Source organism: Rhinolophus ferrumequinum, chromosome 22, assembly GCF_004115265.2.
Source record: "Rhinolophus ferrumequinum isolate MPI-CBG mRhiFer1 chromosome 22, mRhiFer1_v1.p, whole genome shotgun sequence".
In the NCBI taxonomy this organism is placed as follows: Eukaryota; Metazoa; Chordata; class Mammalia; order Chiroptera; family Rhinolophidae; genus Rhinolophus; species Rhinolophus ferrumequinum.
In genome coordinates, this window is record NC_046305.1 from 9,675,444 (window position 1) to 9,700,032 (window position 24,589).

A 24,589-nucleotide genomic window follows, 5' to 3' on the forward strand; every position below is an offset into this window, starting at 1 on the left:
CTCTGTGTCTGGAATGCACATCTTGCCCTGACCGCTGCCACCCCAGCCCTGCGGTGGGGAGGATGGGTCAGTGAGCCGTGCCGCTCCCACACCAGGCAACGGGGCCCCAGCTCCTCAGAAAGAAGGTTTTGTCAGGAAACTTTGCCAAGCTTCAGAGAAGCTAGGTCAGTGCTGTGTGGGCTGTACTGTGTCCCCCCAGGAGTTCACATGTTGAAGCACAACTGCCAGTCCCTCAGAATGTGACTGTATTTGGAGACAGTCTTTAAAGAGGTGATTAAATTAAACAAGGTCGCTGGGGTGGGCCCTAACCCAATATGACTGGTCTCCTCATAAGAAGAGGACATTGGGACACAGACACGTACAGAAGAAAGCCCGTGTGGAGAGACAAAGGGAGAAGACGGCCATCTATAAACCAAGGAGAGATGCCTGGAACAGTCTTTCCTCACTGCCCTCGGAAGGAATCAATCTTGATCTTGGATTTCTAGAACAGTGAAAAAAATAAATGTCTGTTGTTTCAGCCACCTAGTTGGTGGTATTTTGTGCCGGCAGCCCCATGTGACTAATACAAGTATGACCTCCGATGTGTCCCCTCCTGCTGTCCCACCACTGCTTCTCCCTAGGTTTGTGCTCCTTTTGCTGCTGCTGCGTGGTGTGCATCTAAAGCTCTCGGCTGACACAGCGGCTCTGCACATAACAGGAAGCCCTCCCCACTCCAGAGCTCCTGCCGGCTGTGCTTATCTCCGCCTTCCCCAGGAAGGACAAGTGACTGACTGAGAGGCAGCTGAGTGATACCAAAGGGTTGTCCAAGCAGGTGGGGAACAGATCCCATTAAATGTGTGTTTGCATCCTTCTTCCCTTTCACCTGGGGACACTCTGGGGACATTTCCTGGTTAGGCCACCCTCAGTCAGGCCCTCTGCCTTAGTATATCCATGTTTGGGGCCTGAGACGTCAGAGTGTTTCTGGGCTGAAGCAGAAGTTTAGATCCAGAGGAAGATGACTTCCACGCCTGGACCAGCACCTCATCTGTGGAGAGTGTGCTGTGTGAAAATGCCTGGGTTTGAATCTGGCTCTGCCGTTAATTGGCTGTGTGAGTTTAGGCAAGTTACTTAACCTCTCTGGACCTCGTTATTCCCATTTGTAAAATTACAATTTTGGCTTAACAGGGTTGTTGTGAAGAGCATATAGGAAACAACAGATGCAATGTATTGTGTAAGTGACGGCATGACAGTCATCTATGGGGAAAGATGGGATGTGATTATGGATTGGAGAGCCATTTCCATGGGGGACCAGTGCTGCCCTGGGAGCACGATCCATACAGGAACACGGAGTTATGCATCTCTCCTTCTGACTTGCTGAATGAGCCTCAAAACTCAAAACACTTTTTAAAAAGGAGCTGAGTCTAGAGTGTACCTTTGTAATAGAGGTTCAGAGACAGACAATGCATTGTCTACCTGTTCGTTCCAAAGTGTTCATGGTAACCTCAGGCATTTTTGTGGCATGATATTCTAGACAACATTCTAACCACTTACATTAGCTCATTTAATCCTTGTTATGGGCTGAATCATGTCCCCCCTAAATTCATATGTTGAAGTCCTAACTGCCAGAACCTCAGAACGTGACTATATTTGGAGATAAGCCCTTAACAGAGATAAATACGTTCAAATGAGGCCACTAAGGTGGGTTCTAATGTAGTCTGACTGGTGTCCTTACAAGAACAGAGACACCAGGAGTGTACATCGACAGAGAAAAGACCATGTGAAGAGATAGTGAGAAGGTGGCCGTCTGCAAGCCAAGGAGGGAGGCCTCAGAGAAAACCAACCCTGCCATCACCATGATCTTGGACTTGCAGCCTCCAGAACTTGGAGTATGTGCTGGATTTCTTGACTCACTTCTAATGAATAGACTATGGGAGAAGTAATGAGCTGTCACTCCCAAGGTTAGGTTGTAAAAAGACTGTGGCTTCCCTCTTGGGTCTCTCTCTCTCTCTCTCTTTCTCTCTCTCTCTGACTGCTTCTAGGATGGCTAGTTCTGGCAGAAGCCAGCTGCCATCTTGTGAAGTGCGTGTGGAGAGGCCCACATGGTCTGGAGCTGAGAACATGCAACAACCACATGAGTATGCTTGGATACACCTCCTCCTCCAGTTATAGCTTGAGATGACTGCAGCTTCAGCTGACAGCTTCACTGCAATCTCACAAGAGACCCTGAACCTGAACTTGAACCAAGCAACTAAGCTTCTTCCAGATTCCCAGTCCTCAGAAACTGTGAGAGAATAAATGATTATTGTTTCAGATCATTACATTTGGGGTAATCTGTTATCAGCAGTAGGTAATTAATGCAGTGACGTGCTCCAAACTGGTCCCCGTGTCTCCCCCTTCTAACTCCTACAGCACCATTAGAGGGAGCGCATGACCACACACTATAATATGTTATTTTCTAATGACATGAGTCAGTCCTATCACCAGAAGTAGATTACAGATTCTTTGAAGGCAGGGACTGCATCTTACAAAGTAAATAGGCTTTTTTTTTTTTTTTTTTTTTTTTTTTTTTTTTTTTTACAGAGTGTTTATTGAATTAACTTGGGAGATTTTTTTCTTGTTTCCTATTGGAAAATCAGGAGCCATTACTTGCTGAGTCAATTGTTTCTATTCTCCAACATTTAGTTATCTCTGATCCTACATAGGAACGATGGTTTCTCCTCCTATCAGAAGAGTTTTTATTTGATAACAGTAAAAAATAAAAAAATTAACCAAACACTTGAAAGATTTTTTTCAGTTACCTGGTAAGCTGAACTTTGCTATAGAACTGATACTTTTCATTCCTCTTTTTGAATTCTTAGATGAGAGAAGAAATGGTCTTTGGGGGATAAAGCCTGTTCCCAGATTATCTTAGAGAAAAATGTAATCCACTATATTCTTTTGCGTCCAGTTTTTCTCCTGCCTCTTGATTTTGTTGGCCCTTATCTTATTTGCATTATTTCCCAGTTGCCTGGGTACCTAAGTGACTTGTCCCCTCTTCACTCTCATTTCAAGAGTTTGTCCCTGGCACCTCCAAACTGCCTCACCTCTGACGACTGACACAGGGAGTGAGAAACGATGGGCACAGAGCACAGGCTTTTAAAAAGGGATCTTTTCCCGTCAACTCAAAGACTTGGCCTAACGGTAATCCTGAAGAACTAAGAGTTTACCCTGTCTGATGTGGTTTGAAAGGGCTGTGTCTACACAATTTCTGACCATGAAGAATAGGTGCTTTGTTAAAAGTAGATATCTCTGGATAAGGGGCCATCTATACTGCACTTACATTTTTTTCTATAAATGGGATGAAAGTTTTTAAGATGGTAGAGATGGGCTGTGTGTGTGTGTGTGTGTGTGTGTGTGTGTGAAATCTCTTTTTAAAATGTATTTAGGTCCCCCTCCTAAGTCCAGGTTCTTTATTTTGTCTATACATTATATCCTCATCTTCAAAGTGCACTTGATTCTAAGAGCTGTGAAGACTTTTGTCCAAGAGCAAAATGGCACCACGAGTTACCATCCACAGATGTGAAAGTTTCATATCATTTTGCATCACGACCCATAGCCAGCTCACAACAGCTATCCTGGATGATCATCACCTGATCACGGCGGTCGTCACCACCAGCATTACTATTTCAGACCCCGCTTCCAGGATAGAGGCCCTTATGCCAGGTTGGTGCTCACGGAAAGCAAACGATAACCATAGTCAAATACAGTTTCTGTAACTATAAACTGTTGGGAAACTCTTAAATCAGATCTACAAGTTATTGACCCAGGAAGTTGCAAAAAGAAGAAATTGAATTAACATCTGGGATTCCAAATCAAACCAGTATTATTCAGTTATTCCAGATGAATTTTATTCTATAGAACCAGGGGCTGGCACGCTGTTTTCTTATAGGACCAAATAGTAACTTAATGAACATATCTGTGCTTCAGTTTCCCAACTGAAGTGATAGTATTAGCGTCCTAGAACTGACAGATCATTTTTCTAGAAAGTTTAGAAAGAGATGGTATTCACAATGCATGCATGCATGCAAAAAAAAAAAAAAAATGTTTGGATTCGAATTGATATAAAGCGCACATGAGGACCGGTTTAGGATTACTGAAAGCGCTTTGACGTTTATATGGCAGAAGTGCACCAACGTGGAGCTGAATGCCTACCTGCTTCTTGCTTTGCAAGAGTAGACGTAGTTAGTAGTTTTGTTAAACAACTTCCTGCCCAATCCAGCCAATTTTTACTGCCAATGGAACCAGAGGGTGGGCCTGGGGGACCCTCAGAACTGGGTCGCCTTGGATCCCTCAGCCGGCTTTGCTTCTTCAGCAGCAAGTCCCAGAGCCCAGCGCAGTAGATGTGTAATACAACAAAGCTCAGCTCCGGTCGGAACAACAGAGCGTGCCCAACAAATTAATTTAAATAAAGCATGTCAAATATTTGTTTCAGTTTAAATTCATAAAATGTCCTTTCATTAAATTGTGTTTTCGTTTATGTCAGGCGACTGTCATGCCAAAGCTATATTTTTTTATTATATTAGAAGTTATAACATACATTTTTAGAAGAAAATACATTTTTAAAATAAAACACTGTCATGATAAAGATATTTTAGCTCTGTAATATTGATTTTGTAGCAGTATGATGGATGGTGAGTCTAAGGGGTTTTTTTTACTGCAATTAAAAAAAGCATTCATAAAGGGTCTGTATACCCCCTCTCCCTATGAGGACCCTATGACAGCTGCCAGTTGGCACCTCTGAGAAGTAACACTCCTGGTTCCCATGATTCATGCATATCCTGGAGTGAGGTGTGAGGACCTGAGCAGACTGACAAGAGATGGGGATGTTATGTCTTTCAGGAGAGAAGGAGCACTTTTCCCTCTCCTCAGGGAAAGAGGAAAGCCTGGAGGAGAAATTAATGTGTGGGTTGTGGAGTCTCCGGCCCTAACTCCTGTGCCTGCTTCTCACACAGCCAGATCTCGGAGCGTTCCGCCTTCTTTCCCCTCACCCCCCAGTCAGGGGATCGTGCACTCTCCTCTCCGAAGGGCAGAGCAAACCTGAATTCTGGGACTCTCTTCTGGCATCGTTCCCTGCGACATGCTGATGTCTTCCTCAGCATGATATTATTACATCATTTCTGAGCGACAACAACTCTCATTCATTCCTATAGTCAATAGACATGTAATCAGTGGCCACTCTGAGCCAGGCACTGTCATAGGCACTGAAGATGTAAGATGAGGGAGATGGAATCTCTATTCTGGAAGAACTTGGGACCTGGTAGGTGGACACATTCATAAAAAATAATTACCACCTAAGTTTGGCAGTCATGCTGAGAAAACGTATTCTTGGAAAAGAACCCTCTTCACACCAGAAAAAGCATGTAGGAGGGCCCTGACCTATGCGGGGAAGTGAACTCACTTAGAAATAGAAGCATCCTCTCGAAAGAAGTTAAGATCTCTGACATTCCAAATAAGCAGGAGAGACATGATCTTGAGGATTTCACCAGAGCTAATATTTCAATGAGATTGAAATATTAGTATAAATTAAAAATATATTAAAAGTATAAATTAAAAATATGAAAAAAATTTTAATAGACACCCAAACTCACATGGTTTTTTGTTTTGGGGGATTTTTGGTTACTAAGGGAAAGCAATTTTAAAAATAGAAACACAGGACAGATAACAGCTTCTAGTTGATTCTTTTGGGTATCCATCAAACTTGCAATGACTCCTTTTCTCTGAGAATTGCCTTCCCTCCCCACAAAGATGGAGTGATAATTCCTACGACCTCAAGTACCTGAACCTGGTGGGCATGGCTGACCTGACCTGGGTCCATCGGATCCTCTGTCCTGGGAATTTAGAATTGGGACTGAAAGAGGCTAATCTGTTTGCAGTGTCCTGGGACAAAGCACCTTCAGGAGTCGTGTAGAGTCCATCTTCTACTCACCATGTACATGGAAACACAGGGAGCAGATGGCACTAGTCATAGAGAGAGGAGGAAATGAAGATGGACAGAGAGCCCCACTGGGTCCTGAAAGCTTCTAGTTCCCGGGGCCAGTTCTCTCCCAACACACACCGTTTGTCCTTACGTTCTGTAACACACCCATGGGTCCTACACACGTTCCTTCTTTTGGGTAAGTCAGCTCAAGTTGCTGTCTGTAACTTGCAACCCCAAGAGTCTTGTCTATGGTAATTCTCTCTGGTTTGGGGAAAGTCCTGCCTAAAAGACTGAGGGGCCCATGACATCAGCTGTGTTCTCCCTTATGTGTGCTCCGGATTCAGGTCTGTTTGATTCCCAAGCCCCACCTTAGACCTGCCGAATCCTACTCCCCTTGGATGGGGAGCCAGGCATCGACATCTTGCAACAAGTCATTAGGGTAGTCCTGTGGTCGCCAGGTGTGAGAACTGCTGGAGAACACAAGAATCCTTGTAATTGAATTACGAAGGACCAAGTGCTACCACGCATGCTCTGTCACCTTCTTCACAATGACCATGTGACATAGGCGTCATTTATCCGGGGAAATGCTGATTCCCTCTCCAAATGTCTCCTTCCATTGGAGGCAGCTCCACTAGCTGTTTTATCTCTACACTTCTGTTTTATCTCTATCCCTTTACTCATCAGTGACCTGTCTGGCAGCTGAATTTGGAAGGAGAAATCAGGCATGTGCCGCCTTGGCTCTTTCTCGCCTTCCTTTTGGGAGCTAAGCTGCTTGCAGAGAGCCCACGCTCTCAGACGCCCTGCTGGCTACAGATCCTCTTACACAGGCTCTGGCCCTGCTAGCAGGGACTCCCTGCTCTAGCGCAGCCATGGCAGAGTGGCACGATGTCACCGTGAGGTTCAACGTTACACCTGCAGGTAAAGCTACATGACCAGATCTCAGCTTATCAAGGTGACAGCGTGGTCCTACCTGGCCCATTTCTTTGTCTTACATCTGTTTTCTTTGACAGGGAAGAGGGAAGCTCTTGACTGAGCTCCCTGAGATCCCCCATTATTACAGACACAGTTCCTGATAAGAGCACTTGTCTGTCCAAAACCAAGTCCCAGCTCTCCTCTGCCCCTGGCGGAACCTCTGGAGTGGTGCTTCTCAAACTCACTGTGCATATACCTAATCCCTGGGCAGTTCGTAAAACTGGAGATTTTGATTCCGAAGGTCGGGGTGAGGCCTGTGAGTTTGCATTTTCAACGAACTTTCAGTGCTGCTGGTGGGAAGTCCACACTGCACCTATGAAGTTATACAAAGGAAGCCTTCCCGAGGTCCAGAGCCATACAGGTGTGGTAGGCAGGGTAACGGTCCCCCAAAGATGCACATGCCTTCATCCCTGGAACTTGTGAAGATGTCATCTTCCATGGCAAAGGAAAATTAAGGTAGCAAATGGAATTAAGGTTGCCAACCAGCTGTTCTTAAAATAGGGAGATTATATTGGGTTAACCAGATGGGCCCAATATTATCATGGGAGTCCTTAAAACTGGAAGAGGGAGGTAGCAGAGGAGGCCAGAATCATATAAGAGAAGAACTCCACTAGCCATTGCTGGCTTTGAAGGTGGAGGGAGGGGGCATGGACAAAGGAATATGAGTGATACCTAGAAGGTGGAAAAGGCAAGAAAATGGACTCTCCCCTGGCAACTCCAGAAGGAATGCAGCCCTGCCGCCTCCTTGATTTTTAGCCCAGTGAGACCATACCAGACTTCTGACCTATAGAACTACAAGATAACAAATACAGATTGTGTTAAGCTGTTAAGTTTGTGGTCATCTTGAAGACATCAGTAGAAAACGAATACACAGATACTTCCTTCATAGCAGCGTGATTCCCTATGGCTGGAATATTTCAACCAGGTAACCAGCCTGAGAGGCTTTATATCCAAGGGATGCTTTGTAAAGAAAAAAAAAAAGTATAGTGTTCCTTGATGACAAATTCTGAAGTTTTAAATGACAGAACTACCGGACTGAGTGAAAGGGCCCCACTAATGCCTGAACAGACCTGATTTTAAGTTAAGTGAGCATGACGAGCACGTTGTGAAAAACTCAGACCTCATTAAATCCCTGATGAAGCACAGCACGATAAATGCAAGGGGACCATGACTCTGTGAAAACCAGATCCAGGGCTGCGTAGCGCTGGGTGCCGGGGCCCAAGGAAAACGACGTGCGTCACCACGTGGTTCCTCCCCAAAGGGGTTTCTTGCCACAGGGAAGCGTCTTACCCCTGCTGCAGAGTCTGTTTTTTTCAGATTATTCACGAAAGAGGGTGAGGCTGAAGTTACCGTAATGGTATCACCAGCTGTAGGGAGACTCGCTCATCCTGGGCCAGCTCTTCACCGACCGGATTTCAGATTACAAAAAGAAACTTTTGAAACGTTTCTGCCCAGAGGTGGGGAATGAAAAGTGTGGCTGCTAGAATTGGCCTAACTCGTGTCGTTGGGTCCATTCATTTAGCCAACCATGATTCCATTGACTCTACCGCTGGTGCATTCGTTCATCAAATATTTATCATGCGTCTACCAGATGCCCAGCATTGGGAATACAAGGTCAAGGACGACGTAGTCTTATTCTCAAGGAGATGTCAGCCTTGTTGGAGAGCAAGACTGTGCTCCCACTATGATACTATTGAGCGTTATGTTCAAACACTGAGCTCTGCCCCCAGGTACTAAGGAAGCATGGAGAAAGGGCACCCAACTCAGGCTAGGAATGGAGGCAAGGGGGAGTCAGGGGCGGGGAGGAGGCGCAGTTCAAAATAAAGTTTAAAGGATGAACATCAGGCTACGGCAGGCACTCGGGTGGGACACACAGCATGGCGCGCCGAAAGAACACAGCACATGCAGAGACGTTGAGAACTGAGATGTGGCTGGAATTCAGGATGCAGTCCTGGAGGAGAACGAGAGCCGTGAAGCTGGAAAGACAAGCAGGGGCCTGGGCATGAAGCGTTTCGTGTGACGCGCTAAGGAGGTGGGGCCTGAGCAAATGAATGGACGGTGCGAAGCCGGGTGTGATACAGTGAGAGCTGAGTTTTGGAAAGATCACCCTGGTGGCTGTGAGGAAATTGTCCGGGATGGGTGGCAGGCAGGTGGACCAGATGGAAGCAAGAGAAGTTCAGAGTCTGAGTGGGGCTACGTGAAAACGGGCCCTTTTCAAGGAAAGACCAGTCTTGGGGACCAACGAAGGCTTATTCTAAATTGGGATGAGAGGTTCAGAATTTATTCAGTTCACCAGAAAAAGTGCTAAGGAAATATTAGGAAAGTGACAAATGTGGAAGGCTATTGCTGGTGGACACTGTACATTCTTTTGGCTCCATGAGAGTTTGTGGACTGAGAATAGATGGAAGGGAGGGCTGTGGTTAATATGCCACTGTGTATTGTTGTCATCTGCTGTGATTATAGGCTTGGCTCCTGGTTTTTCATTCAGAGCCATTTATTCAGAAAATCTCTTACTCAGAATTTGAGTTCATTCCTCATTAATTCCGTGGCGGCTTTCTGTAGCCTGGTGATTGAATTACCTAATAGCACCTGCCTGAAATGATTAACATAAGAGGAAGCCATGGGGTTGTATTTGATATAAATGATTTGTTTCCTAAAGTTGTAATTTTATTAAAGGGGGACCCAGTGAACCACCTTCGCAAAAGAAGGTGAGGTCCTGGCTTCCGCGAGGTTCTTGGGAGGTTAATGAATGATTAGCAGCTAACAAATGACAATAGGGCTCAGGAAGAAGGTGGCACTTCTCAAGGGGTGGGTCACCATCCCTGGGAAAGTGAGTCATTGCTGTGAAAGGGCTATGTGGTCCACTTTCTGGTAGGTGTGGTGACCAGGGAGAGAGGGAGAAGAGACGGGCTGAGAAAGGGCCATCACTTTGCTCGTGAACTCACTCTCCCACAGCCTCGACCTGATGGCTTCAGGTTTCCCCAGTGGGTCAAGGAGGGATTAACTCCACTGCTCCCCTAAGGGGACGTGGACTAACACCCTGAGTTTCTCTCTCTCTGAGACAGACTCAGGCAAGCTGGTCCTAATGGGACCTGAAGTTTTTCATCGGGAGCGACTGGCTTTGTGTTAGACTCTTTCGGTGAGTTCCTGGACTCTTTAAAAGTTCAAGTTGAAGGGAACAGGGAGAATTAAGACACAGGCTGTTGAGAAATATTCTAACATTTTGTTCAGCGATTGAAAAAACACATTTTCTTTGTAATGCCTTGTTTAGTAATCATATCCATTTTCTAATGGTGTTGAGTTAGGTGTAGACATGTGTACCGACAGACACACAATTGATATGCCCTTTAAGGACATAAATAATGTGTACTTCCCAGCACATAAATGGACTATTTTCATGATATTGACACTTTTTAACCCTAGCAACTCCTGAAGAACAAAATGGGACACCTGAGGGCTGGGTGGGAGAGACTGTTAAAAGAACATGGTGGTGTAAACCCGCATCTCTATATCCATATCCATTCCCACAACCAGAGGTATTTGAAACATCTTTTCTGGACATTTCCTCACTTCTCCGCACTCCATTTCCTCCTCTACTGCCTTCAGATACTGCAGTCTCTGTACTGCTTCATTCCTTCCATTCGAGTGGAAACAGGGGGTCAGGGGCGCTACGCTGCCTACTGCCACGGTGCCATCCTGGGAGCCCCTTGCTGGCACACTGCTTAGGTCAATGGGGTAAGTCTTCACTGAGGGAAAAGTACACCCCATGGGCAGGTGGACGGGCAGGCAGGTGGAAGGCAATTTTCTATTGAGAAAGAGAGGCTTCTGCGTGCCGCTCAAATCCTACTATTAGGACAAATCTGCTCCAAAGGTTGGGTTGGCCTACACGCATGACATATGCTTTCCCTACCTCTTCCCTACCCTTCTTCTCCTAAAGGCCCAGGTCGACACGTAGACAGTCCCACATTAGACTCCATGGGGAAATTTCCTGGGGAGTTTTCAAAACACAGAGGCACAGGTCCTGTGCCTGAGCTCCAGAGTCGGACTCTTCATGAAGTGCGGCCTAGGAATCTGTATGTTTGTAAAAGCTTCCCCAGTAGGTTGATGTAGTGGGTCTGAGGGCTGGCATGTAGGCACCAGAGGCAGAGAACACCTGTGTTGGATGCAAGCGTCCTTGTACAGACAGCGAGTCTGGCTGGCTGTCTCTGCTCCCCTCCGAGGCTCTACGTCTGCCCACGTCTCCTGGATGCCTGATGTGGGCCTGGGGCCATGTGTTTGTTTCCAGGTGTACGGTCTACCCCCCGTGTACCTCTCCAGGCTGCTTGATGCAGAGCTGCAAGCAGCACGGGGGCCTCCTGTGATGACCGCTCCCCCAGGTTCCTGTTCGCCCAGAGCCCACCTCTGAGCTTTTCTGGCCAGGTCACCAGCACAAGCTGCCACAGCCTCTCTCCGCAGCTAAAGTCTCAGAAGTTGAACAGTACACACCGGAGGACCCAGTTCCCACTTCACCACTTGGAAGAGGCATTCATGGTTAAAAAAATAGATGTTAAAAAAAATCCTCTGTGCACACGCACTTCTGCTGCAAACTCATGCATTTCCCAGACATTTTGTTTACCCACGTGCTCGCCGAAGTATTATATCTCAGTTAGTGTGGTGTCAGGCCTAATTTAAGAACAAAATTTAGACAGTAAGGGCTTGAATTGTTGCTATGACCACGTCTAGTCCTCCCAGACTCTTTCCACGCACAACACGTGACTCGTACAAGCAGGAGCAGCTGCACTAGAGCCAAATGACCCACAGGGACGCGTCTAGAGAACTGCTCTCAGGAACCTCATTCCTGGGACACATATGTCCACACCAGTCCACACTCATCTCCACCCCCGTGCCTCCTCTCGTCTCGCCCACTCCATAGCTCGTTCCAAATGCCATCACAAGGCTCCCGGTTTTCAGGGCGGTCATCATCTTTTCCATTAACGTCATTATCTTATTCCAGGGTCCATTAGAACTCCTGCCGTAAGGAGAATTGGGGGGGTAGCTGTTCATCGCATTGCTGGTCACCCACAACCCCAGCCGTTGTGATGAATACTCTGCATACAGTTCTCACCTGTATCACACAGTCCCCCTGGCTTCCATTAAGACCATCAAACCCCCACCCCACGCTGTAGCCATCCCCTCATTATAACTCCATTACCTTTTAGCTTCGTCTACATTATAACTCCATTACTTTTCCCATCACCACCATTACTTCCCTTATCACCCCCTCTGCATTTCAGTTGCCCTCATCTTCTTCTTTTCAGCCACTGGCTTTTCAATTACAGGTCCATTATCTTTGTTATTACCTTGGTAACAGTCATAATTGTTCCCATAACAATTTCAATGTCTTTATCCACCCCTCTACGACGGAAGACCCTGGCCACCTTTGATACAGCTACAGGCATCCCTATTACACACTAGACATGTTCTCCAACCTCCCCATTCATGCTAGAAGCCCTTTCTTTTCCTTTACCTAACTGCCCATTACGACGTTAACCACAAAAGAGCTGCCACTTTCCAGGGCATTTTCACTATTGCCATTGTCATTTCTATTTACAACTCACTCCTCATTTCTCTCTCTGTCACAAACAATAATAATTCTCATCTTAAAACAGCAGCATCTCCTCTACAAAGCCCCGTTACGGTTGCCCGTCTGACTTCAAGAATCCTAACCACCGCTTTCTTCTTCGAAGCAGCCCACGTTAATATAACTGGTGGCGCACACCTGCACTTCTGACTTTTTACTGTGCTCATCAGGGGAGGCGAATTGTTTACCGGCGCCCTGTTTTATCTGTTACATTGCAAACTCATGCGGGACCAGGCCTCGTTTCCTTTCCAGGGTGCTTAGCAGCTGGACAGTCAGCACCCCAAGAGGGTGGACGACTGGCTGACAACGCATCACCACTCCTCCTTCCTCGTCACACTCAGTCGATTGCTGTTTCATTGATCACTACCAAACCCTCATCAATACACTTTTAGGATCTCATTACCCTCCTCTTCTAGGAGAGATCCATCTACTTTCCATTGCGGGGCCATTATCTCAATAATTATCATGGCTTCCATGGCCGTGGGTCCGTGACGGTTCCACCATGTGGCCTGGAGTAATTGCGGGACAGGCTACTCCGCCACAATGCCCTGCTTCCCTTTCAGAACAGCCCTCAGCCCCCAAGAGGAATGACCAGGTGTCTTGTGGCCTCTGTCCAACAGGCATTCATCATTGCACAAGTGACACTTACACTCTGACCTGCACGTGCCAGGTTCACATTTTGCTTCCTGGTGTCTGGCTGTGTGATCTCAGATCAATTGTTCAGGGTAGGCTTATGTGGAGGAGCTCTGGACTCAAACGCCTGGGGTCAAATCCCCACTCTGCCACTTACTAAGTTGTGTTTGATCTTGGGCAAATTATTTAGCCTTTCTATCCCTCAATTTCCTTATCTGTAGCATGGAGATAATAATAATATCTATTATTATTGGTTGTTGGGGGGAGTAAATAAGTTAATACATATAAAGTAATCAAAATAGCACTTAAAAGCACTCAACAAATCTTAACACTTCTCAGGGCTCCATTGTCCCCTTAGCTAGAAGATGAGATTAGACTAGAATAATCTCTCAAGTCTTAGACTGAACATTTAATGGGTCTGTGTTTCTGGTGTCAGATTGTCAGAGTTCTCGCAGGGTTTCGTCATCCCAGTTCTTAAATCGTTTCCTAGATTCGCAGCACTCTGCTGAGTCAGTGGGAACCAGGCCCTCCTGTGCCCCACGGTCTCAGTTGTTCTGCACCAGGCATGGGGGTGGGGAGGGAGTGAGCTCTAGGATCTTCTCTGCACCTAATGAAAACGTGCAGTGGTTTTGCTGCGGTCGGACCTGACTTAGCTGCATACACGTACATTCATCCTGCACTGGCAAACCCTCACAAGTAGCCCTCCCTGCTCGTCTGGTCCTGTCCCTCTTTCTTTATTTTCTCTTGAGTGATGCTGGGAGTTCTCAGGTGGGACCTGAATGTACTCAACGACGATGCAGGAGCCATCCAATCAGCCAGGCCTGCTCGGGGCCACATGGCAAAGGACACGACGTTTGACTGCAGCTTAGCTTTGTTCTATCTTGGTGTTTTCTCTCTCTCCCCTTCCTCGGTCCCCCCCTCCTGCCCCCCTGTCCTTCTTCTGCTTGTTAGCTGTCCAGACCATCCACCCCTTGCACTCAATACCCTCCGCAATCCTGCCTTTCCCAGCAGAGCCTCATGTTCTGAAATTATTTTTCCCTCTTCTTCCACCATCATTTCTCCTCCTCTTTGCTGCATTCTCCTCCTCCAGTGGCCTTTAGACTGCAAATGATCTCATAAAATAATGAGCATTGTAATGTGGACAAACAGGTCTCTCTGGGGTCACCTGCCTTTTTGAGCAGACATTTGGGAAACACCATGCCTTACCAAGAATGTCTCTCAAATGGTAGAATTTCAGATGACGTGGCAGAACCAGGTGATTCCTTTTTAATTTTGTTTTTTGAACATTGGAGAGTGGGTGAGGGTCGGGTGGGGGAGTACTTTTTGGAGCAGGGTGATTTCACAGTGCCAATCGAAATATATTTTGTGGGCATGTCCTGCTCTCTATGAAACCCACTTGAAATGCACCTAATAAATTATGCTGAATTTACGAATCTCTCCACTTCTCAGAGGCTACAGAGCCATCAGCTAATGAAGCCATCTCATCCGTTGTGAAGTTTCTGTAGGTTCTTTACACCCAATTGCTAGTAATATGAGAATTCAGTTGTCAAAGATCAGGCTGAGGGGTGTGAAGCTTTCGATGTAAACAGCATTCTTCTCAAGCAAACATGAGGAAAAACGATGCTTCACTTTCTGATTACAGAGACAACAAAAATTGGCTGGCACTGGTCCAATTCTACAGAGACTACTGGGACCACAGCACATTTTCTGCCTCTAAACTGTTGGTCTTCGGCCAAGGCAATCTAAGGGTTGGCTCAGGAGCCCTGGGTGACGGGAGGCAGCTGTGGTGGCTGCTCAACCAGCACCGTCACCGGCAAAGTTTCCCATTTCCTGTTCCCTTTCCCTTTCCTGCAAGTCTTGCTTTTCCATAGTCTGAGGTGTCATGCTCATTTTCCTTCCTGGCTTTGTACCACCGATACTTTCAAGGCTCAGCTTGTACTTTCAATGCCCACGCCCTTTTGCATGAGGTCTTCTGCGTTGGCCATCTCCACCTCCCCGCGCCTATGACAATCGCTCTTTTCGGTTCTCAGGAATGTGACACAGCCAGTGCCGGGGTACAGTACTTAGTGCTTCATCGTATTGTCAGGCCTTGGTTTTTTATTTGTTTCCAGGTTTAGAATTGCCCTGTGGACTAAATCTTAAGCTCCTGGAGAGCGATAGCCATGATTGTACTTCTTTAGTGTGACCCATGGCACATCCTTTTGTATTGGACACATAAGAATTACTCAGTAAAGACGTGCTAACTGGCCTTTCTGCCCCTTTCTCTTATTGTCCCCTATCTGCCTTCCTTTCACCCACCCCAATTCACTTCCCCTTTTCCTCTCTGCTGCCTAAGTGCCCCAGACTGTGGCTCTCTCAGTCATGGCTTCAGCCTGTTGGAGACAGTCCTGGTTCAAGAAATTTCTGACATTTAGCTTCCTAAGAGCTAGGGATTTGTTTAAGAGTGACAGTTTGAGTACCGTACTAGATAGGACTGACTCTCAGCCAATCAGCATCCTTTGGTTTGGCATGAAAAGAGGGAGAGGCTAACCTCGGGGTCATAAAAAGGTGCCACAATAACAGCTGTTACGGGGCCAATCAGGTCTACACACAGAGAAAGTCAACCACAAAATCATAAATGCTGGTTAACTCCTGACCACATATTTGTTAATTATCCTGTAGATACTTTTATTTGGGGGGAAATCTGGACGATTTAATTCGCTTTGATGACATACCAAAGGGTCACTTTACATAAGCATTTTCACTAGAAATATGGGCGCAGGTTATGATCAATTCTCATCAGTACGTTGGAAAGCAATTTCAGTAAGTACTTCGCTTAATCAATTTGTATCTGCACACTGACCTTCGGGACTCCGTGCGCCAGTTCCATCATGCAGCGTGCTCTGCCACTCTGTCTCTTCAGACAGCACATTTCTCAATATTTGCACATGGCTTTCATATTCAATCAATGCCATCATCTGTTCCCTCCTTTTAACAGCTTCCCTTGACTGCGGAGGTGAGAGCCAAGCAGCGCCCCTGCCACTTGTGTGTGTGAGAGAACACTTGTTTACTATTCCCCTAAAATCTGGAGAACGGAGAAGACGGCAGGGCATTGTGGGATAATGAAAATAATGGGGAAAAATAAAAATTTTTTATCAGCTTGTTTACACAATTATGTAAATGATGAGCACTTGTGCATGGCTGATTCCTCAATTATTCATGGTTTGAAGCTCTCGAAAATTCCATTCCACTAAGTAAGCTTTTCTTTAGCTCTTATTATGAGCAAGGTACTGTAATCTGAGGAAGAGGAGACAAAGATACAATCTGATAAGGAAAATCACAGAAATACACAATTGACTGTAATACAAGCCCAGTAAGTTCAATAAGAAAAGCACAATAGATGCGTGAGGGTTTCGAGCAGGAAGAGCCACCGCTAGTTTGGGTGAATCCCGAGGGGCCTCATGGAGGGTGGAGACGGCGCTGGCATATCCTCTTCTCGACCCTCAGAGCCACTGCGGGTTCGGCCTCTATCACCTCTCATCTGGGTGATTAGAGCAGCTTCTTATCTGATCTCCCCCTCTAATTGCTGCTCCCTGAGTGAGTTTTAAAAAAATGTAATCTGATTATGCCCCTGCCTGCCTTTGAACCCTCCAGTTTCCCACTGAGTGCAAGAAGCAGTAAAGGTTCTGAGGATCTCACACTTGAAGATGAAATTCCTGTCATTCTCTGAAGCCTCAACCCCCCTTGTCTCCCCGCCATGGACATAGTGCTGCCTACATGTCCCGCTGCCTCAGTGGCCTCAATGACCTTGCCCACGCTGCTCCTTCTCCCCGGACCAGCCCCCGCCCTGTCTCCTTTTCTCTTCTCCCTGCCTGGACTCCCCATTTGTCTAGAGATCTCGTACGGCACTTTCCTCACTGCCTCCTGCCCCCAGGACGGGGCGGTTGAGTCCCATCTTGCTTCTCATCATCCCACACACTTTGTCGTTTGGGGACGGTAGAGGCATGCTTGCCTGCTTTATTAGAGTGTTTCTATGGTCAGAATCCAGACTGGGCGTGGCACATAGTGTGTGATCCACGCACGTTGGCCGAATTCAGTTGAGTCTGTTGTGTGGGTAGGTAGGATGCACCATTTCCCACGGGATTATGGGGTAAATACACGGAGGGGAGTAAATGTCGAATATTCTTTCACAGAATGTGGAATAAAAGGAGAGAGTCATAAAATCATTCATAAACTGTGTTTGTTTGTTTGTTTGTTTGTTTGTTTGTTTGTTTGATGGAGACCAAGTCTTGTTTACACGCAGAAGGGAAAGAACTTATAGAAAGGAAGAGGAAGTATGAGTGAGGAGCCAATGAATGGATGCCGGCTCTGGAGGAGATGGGAGGGAAGGGACTGAGAGTCAACGCGGTGGAAGAGGTTGCCTTGCAAGGAGCAGGGACCCTTTCTCTCCAGACAGAGGACAAAGCAAACTAAGGGGTTGGCCACACAGACGCATTCTGAGACTGAGAGGAGCAGGACTAAGCGATGCCCATTCTGCATGTCCCCAGGCTTGGCAAAGGGCGAGGTGAGCTTGCCTGTAAATGGCCAGTTGACAACCCAACACCAGTACCTTTCCCATTAATTGCAAGAGGTTGAGAGAAAACACAAATACTCAGAAAGTACTTGAACGAGCAATGGCCTTTTTGGTACTAGTATGCTCTTGGTAAAAGTTTATCACCGCTGAACGGGGTGTTTAATTTGCTAAGGAGTAGAACTGAGCAGGACGCTCTGTGGAGACCACTCTGACACTCTTTCTCCTCAGTGTGGAGCAGTGTGGGAGCCCAGGTGAGCTGTGTCCCGCTGGAGGCTGATCGGAAGTTTGGAGAGAGTCAAATCCTGCAAGTCTGGAGCCCCATTTCACTCATCTTCCTGAACCCTGTTGTCATGAGGCAGCGAAGCAGCCATTCACATTCAAACGGTCCTTTCTGTTTGAATCCATTCAAACCACAGTTTCCATGGACAACCCGTATTTTGCTCTTAAAGGGTCCCTGGAGGATGGGTGAGATTTGGGGTCTCAGGGCCAGAGCAAGAAGAGTGGGTTTACTCACAGCTGTGCCCAGGCCCAAGGCCTCCCCTCCTCTCTGAGTCTGATCCCGAGAATTCTTAACATCACTCCAGGGACCCGTGGCAGACCGGAATGCAAATACAAGCTTTAAGCTCAAGGTTTAGCTTCTACTGAAACGCTCCAAGAGTGGCTATTATTTGGTGAGCCTTCTAAAAGGAAGCTTAAATTCGGGGTCACTTCTGAAATGACCACCACATCAAAAGGGCAAGCCCTGTTTTTGAGAATCTCAAGATTTAATTCTAAGGACTCCCAGGAGTCCAGTATAGTTGGGGAAAGATGGAGAAGAGAACTGAGGTTTTGTCTATTTATTTGTAAAAATACTTTTACCTCAATATTGAAGCAGTCGTCTATGTTCACCTTTCATTGCTTTCCCATACCACCCATCCTATTCTGTTGTTTACCTTTTACTAAAACTTACAGAAGAGTATAATTGGAAAGCAGTCATACTTCTATAGCTTGATAAGCGCATTTCCCTTCACAGCCCTGAACCCCCCTATAAGAGTTACAGAGGGAACTAAACATATTAACCAAGATGAAACATTCATACTTCTGGCCATTTTGCATTATTTTCAGCAAAAGCCAGGTATTAGCAACATTAATATTGAGCTAAATGACTGAGTGGTAGTTGCTCGATAAAGGTTTATTGCCGGGAACTGAACGTTATGGGAGAGTGTGGGAATAGAGAGAGATGTTTTCCCATAGTATCACACGTAGATTATAACTCTGTCCTGGCCTCAACTTACCACTTTCCCTTGAAAATGCAAGACACATCAACGTACACAATACAAGTCCTTTAGAGCTGAAAGAGACCTTATAGACGCACACACACCCAGTTTCAGGCTGCAGAAAAACATGAGAGAAGGTAGTTTCCTATAGGCAACGGTATCAGACAAGCATGCATTTTATCTCCCTATTTGTTTAATCTGTATGCAGAACGTATCACATGAAAAACTGGGCTAGACTCAGGGGAAGGACGAGTGCAAACTGGTAGAAGAAATGTTGATAACTTGAGATATGCAAGTGATACCACTGTAGAGGCGGAAAGTAGCAATGATTTGAACCGACTTCTGAGGAAAGCGAAAGAAGAAAGTGCCAAAGCAGGTCTGCATCTGAATATCAAGAAGACAAAAATCATGACTACAGAAGAAATACACAACGTTAATACAGACAATGAAGACCCTGAAATTGTTAAAGAGTTTGCTTACGTTGGTTTAGTCATCCATTCCCAGGGAGACTGCAGCCAAGAAACCAAGAGAAGACTGAGACTCCAAGGACAGCAATGGAAGGATTAGGAAAGATGACTAAGAGCCAAGATGTGTCACCAGAGCCCAAGGCTAAGATCAGCCACACCCTCGTAGTCCCAATTACTATGTAGAGATGTGAAAGTTGGACCGTGAAGAAGGCCGATAGGAAAACACGGGGATTCAGTTGAAATATGGTGTTAGAAGAGAGCGGTATGGTTACCCGGCATCACCAGGAAGACGCCCAAGTAGGTCCTAGAGCAAATTAAGCCTGAAGCATCCCTGGAGGCAAAAATGACGGAACTGGAGCTGTCTTACTTCCGGCACATCAGGACAAGGCAGGGTTCTTTGGAAAGACAATAAATAATGCTGTGGGAAATGGAAGGCAGCAGAAACAGAGGAAGACCAAATAGGAAATGGATTGACTCCATAAAAGAAGCCGTAGACAGGAGTCTACAGGAGCTGAGCAGGGCTGTTGAGAACAGGGCACTGTAGATGTCACTCATTCGCCGGGAGTCGGAGCTGACTCAACGGGCATGTAACACACCCGGTGCTTCAAAACCTGTCTGCTGTCCAGAGCAGTCTTAAAGCTGGGAACTCAGCTCCCCAAATATAACATTTATCTCAATTTAGCAAGAAGTTGAAAGCCTATCTGGGGCCATTTAAATTCTAATGTTATTAAGGGCTCATCTAATCAGCTTTTAAAATAAGCTGCTTTTAAATGCATGGGGAATGAAGGTAAGGTTGCAGCAGGCTGAGTAAAGCAGTTCACACCAGCCTGGTGAACGCACCTCTGTTTGAATTGCTAAAGGACCAGAAGGCAACCAAAGGTCTTCATAGTAATACTTGGTAAGTTGTGTAAATCCCAACACCAAACCAGGCTGGTGCACAGTTATTTCTAAGTACAAGGGAGAGGGCTGTTCTGGACAATCCATTCTCTCCTGCAAGGTCAGTCGTACACACGTGACAAGCCTGGCAGAGAAAGATGGACTGGCCTCTGTGCCAGGAGTGGCTTTCAGATTTAATCAACAGAGCTGCTGGTGCTTCTGAGAACTGCTTCTGCATCCTGTAGACTTCTGAGAAGCACCACCCTCAGGAGGCCGGCAGGGTCCACCACCCGTCGGGACCCACCGGCAGTTGTTAGCTGGCTTCCAGGGAGGGCCCTCACATCCAGCTTTGGTTTGACTCCCCCTGAGTTCAGGAACTTCTGTCAGCCCTAGACTGAAAGGGAACTTAACCCTGGTATGTTCGGGGCTCTGACATGCTTTGGCATTCTGAGGCTGACGCTGACACCAATTCAGATGTGGGATTCTTTCCCCACACCAAGCAATTTTCGGACACCAGCTGGATCTCCCACCATTCAGCTCAGTTTTGACACTCTCTACTCAAAGAGAACATTCAGATTCCACAGTGGAGGACTCAGCCCCACAAGACTACCCTCCACTTCAGATGTCAATCACGAGTCCAGGTTGTCACCTGGGCTACCGATTGGAAGTGCTCACAGCTCCCTCCGGTGAGTGGATTAATTTGCTAGAGCAGCTTACAGCACTCAGGAGATGCATTTGCTCACTAGATTCCTGGTTTACTACAAAGGGTATTGTAATATGAATATGAAGATAAATGATATGAAGCAATAGCCAGATGAAGATACATAAGGCATGGTCCCCAAGAAGGGAGCCTCTGTCCTCGCGGAGTTTGGGGCCGGAAGTATACTGGTTCCCCAACCCGGAAGCTCTTTGAACCCTGTCCTTTCGGGGTTTTATGGAGGTTTTATTACATCGGCATGACAATCAATGGCCCCTGGTGATTGAACTGTCTCCAGCCCCTCATCCTGGTAGATCAGGGGTGGGACTGAAAGTTCCAACCCTTTAATCACATGTTTGAATCCTTAGGGATTTCCCCCCAAAATCACCTCATTAACATAAGGTGTTGTCAAAAGGTGTTTGCTATGAATATCAAGACTCCTTTCTCTCTCTTACCACACTTAAGAAATGCCAAGGGTTTTAGGAGCTCTGTGCCAGAAACCGGGATGAAAACCAACCATACGTTTCTCATTATACTTTACAATATCACAGAGAGCATCCTCGGTTCTGCTTTAAACAGCAGGCTCAACCTTGCCTTTCGCGAGTGTTCTCTGGGTCAGTCTGCAGACGGATCCCACAGGAAGTCTGGGGCAGGGGAACGCTCGCTCCAGAAAGGAGGAGATGTTTCTCTTCACTAGTCACCCCTTGTCCACTGCCTACCGCCTGCACACAGGTTTCTCAGATCCCCTGCGGGGGGCGGGGGAGTTCTGGGCTCCCTCTTTCATCCTTCTAACCCCTCCACCAAAAGCCTCCAATACCAGGGCTGGATGAAAATATGTGGCTGCTCTAGTTAAGCTAATAATTTGTCTCCCACTTAAACCAAAATTCTTTAAGTAATTATTAATATTCAACAGTGGTTTAGAGGAGGATGGCAGCACCCTGGATCTCATACCCTGGTTGAACCCACCTTACTCAGAAGTCAGTTTAGAGGCCCTTATTTTTATTTAAGTAAGTTTCTTTTTCTGTGGGGGGATACCTTAATCTTTCAATACAAGTGGTTTGTCAAATATTCTTTTAGCTACTCAAGTATTTTCTCTGAGAAGAGTGCTGATAGGTAAAAATGTCTCCATCTTAATACATGGCCAGTGATGCTCTTGTGACAATCACCCCTAGTTGCTGCCCAGATGGTCCACCCCGTTCCAGCTCTGCTTGGTTCCAGAGAACTTAATCTCAACCAGCTGTTAGCCTAGAAACACCAAATTAACCAATTCGCTCTGAAGTGGTGATGGCTGATAGCCAGCTCAATGCAGCGGTGTCTCTTGTGAGTTTGTCCGTTCAGAGGTGTTTTAAACGGCTCGGGGTTCTCTGTAGACGAGGGTCCCCAGGTGAGGCAGGACGTTGCTGAAGACATTCTGGGTTGATTCAAACATGGGGTTTCACAAAGACCTGTCTCATCCCTCGACAGTGATAGATAATGAGTGCATGATGGGTCTGAAGAAGGAAATGAGTTTTTCATGAACAAACTTTAGCAACCATATAAACAAATATAGAGAGAAGGCTGGTGGGTATATTACCATTGTTCTGTACGATAAAAAAGGGCCTCCCCTGTTTGAAAAGTCCCCAATTCAGCACATCAAATTTGACTGCCAGGGAAAGTTACTAAGGGAGCAAAATATTCACTGCACCTGTCAGCTCTGAATCCTGTGAGCCTTTTCCCGCGGACCATTTTTTTTAGAGGTTATTATTTCAACCTGAAAATTCTTTAGACATATATAGGTGGTATGGAAACAGAATTAGGAAAGCTTCTACATTAAAAGAAATAAAACGACACGTTTTTCTCCTCTAGCCATATAAATAGTTATGGATAGAGATAAAAAGATGGATATTTTTTCATAATGCTTTATGAGAGGTTTGGAACTCCAGAAATGTCCTAGTCAGGCTGGTGAATAATTTAGCAACTGATTCATGCAGGCCCAGTGCAGGCGCGTTTGGGCTGGAATCAAGTTTAGCCTCTTGGAGGGGCTGAGGGCAGTAACACACTTTTATCACCAACCGCATCAGGAAATGCATTTCAGAAATATTTGATGAGAATCCCAAAAGTGGGTACCCAGTTTCTCCAGCTTTTTCCAAGACAGTGTGAAACCCAGGGAGTTAATGTTTCTGACCACCTCATTTCAGCTCAAACTGGCCACTGCAAGGATGGATGACAAAAGGTTCATAGGAAACGGTACCTTTAGTAATGGTGTCTGCAATGTTATCTTTTTCCTGCACGTTCTTTAATCCTGTCCCAGCCTCTGCGCAGTTACGATGACACAGCCACCTGAAACAGGAAGAGGGAAGAAATCCATTTATGGTTTCAAAATAAGGAACCTCGGTTTGCCTCCCATCCCAACTGCCTTGTCTCCTTTTCAATGCACTTGGAGGTACATCATGCAGATTTCTAAAGCAAAGAAAACTCTTATTTATTAAGTTTTTTCCCTCTCCAGGGAGTTCTATTTGTTTCATTAATTTTCTTTTATTCATTCTAATAGTTTTGCAATAAAGTGGTCTATACTTAAGGTAAAAATTGTACAGACTGATTATAAATCCTGAAAGGTGTTTTAGGTAGCAAATCTACTCTGGGATCTTTGAAGGTGGCTGTAGTTATGTATTTAGATGATCTGATTATGAGAAACGCTTGACACTCCCTCCAAGAAGCTACTCATCCCCCTCAAACCTGCGTCCCTCTTCTGTCCTTGACATCTGAGGCTTCCTCCGCCATAAAAGTCACCATTGATTGTAAAACTCTTCCTTTGTGTTCTCACTCTGGACTCTTCACTCCTCAAGGGCAGATTCTCTGTCCTGCTCACTCCCAAGCATAACACCAGCACAGAAAAGTTCAATAAATCCTCCCTGAGTCAATGAATGCATAACAAAGAGTAATTCTCTCGGGTTGAAACCACCACCTACAGAAGCAGTGACATCTATTGCAGGGGGAGTTTCCGTGTCAGCATGTTGTCAGTCTTTTTAAGCTGGGCTCCTATGCAGAGCTGGCAACAGGTGCCCCTACACAGCTCTCGGGTCCCCTGGCACAGTACACAGCAGGATGCTTCCCCTTCAAGGGCTTGCATCACACGATCCCTTCTGAACCTTCTCCAAAAGGGACACCAAGCCTCAGGGAGCTCATTTAGAGGCACCTAGAGAGGATGTGTTTGCAAGGAGCAAGGATGGAGGAAGGAGCAAGCCTTTGGCTCATCTAAGTTGTTGCTGAAATAAATCAACCTTCCCTGGAGGGATGACCCGATGGAACATCAGGACTGGAGGAGGCGGAAAGGTCAGAGTTCTGGAAAGACGAATAGCTTTCATCGCTGTGAATACTCAGGAGCATGGGCAGTGTCTGCCTAGAGAGTGGAGGAGGGAAGGACCCTGAGGCTGCATGACTGGGAAGCAGGTGTTGCAAGTGATATAGCGCCAGGTATTGTCCTCCTCCAATTCTAATCTGGCTGCTCACTAAGTGGGAAAATCGCAGGTCCTCTGGACTGTAATTTGGACAGCAGCTGCCTAAAAATTTGCAGCCTATTTTACTGGCAGATAGCTCTGATA

General features: G+C 46.3%; 1 protein-coding gene across 4 annotated transcripts in view; it reads right to left on the minus strand.

Moving 5' to 3' along the window:
• The window catches only part of TNR (tenascin R), a 369,034-nt gene that overhangs the window by 153,433 nt on the left and 191,012 nt on the right, over nt 1-24,589 (minus strand). For all 4 annotated transcript variants that reach the window (XM_033092050.1, XM_033092051.1, XM_033092048.1 and 1 more), the window contains exon 2: nt 23,239-23,327. The gene's annotated coding sequence lies outside the window, so the exon portion shown is untranslated. The remainder of the gene's footprint in view (nt 1-23,238; nt 23,328-24,589) is intronic.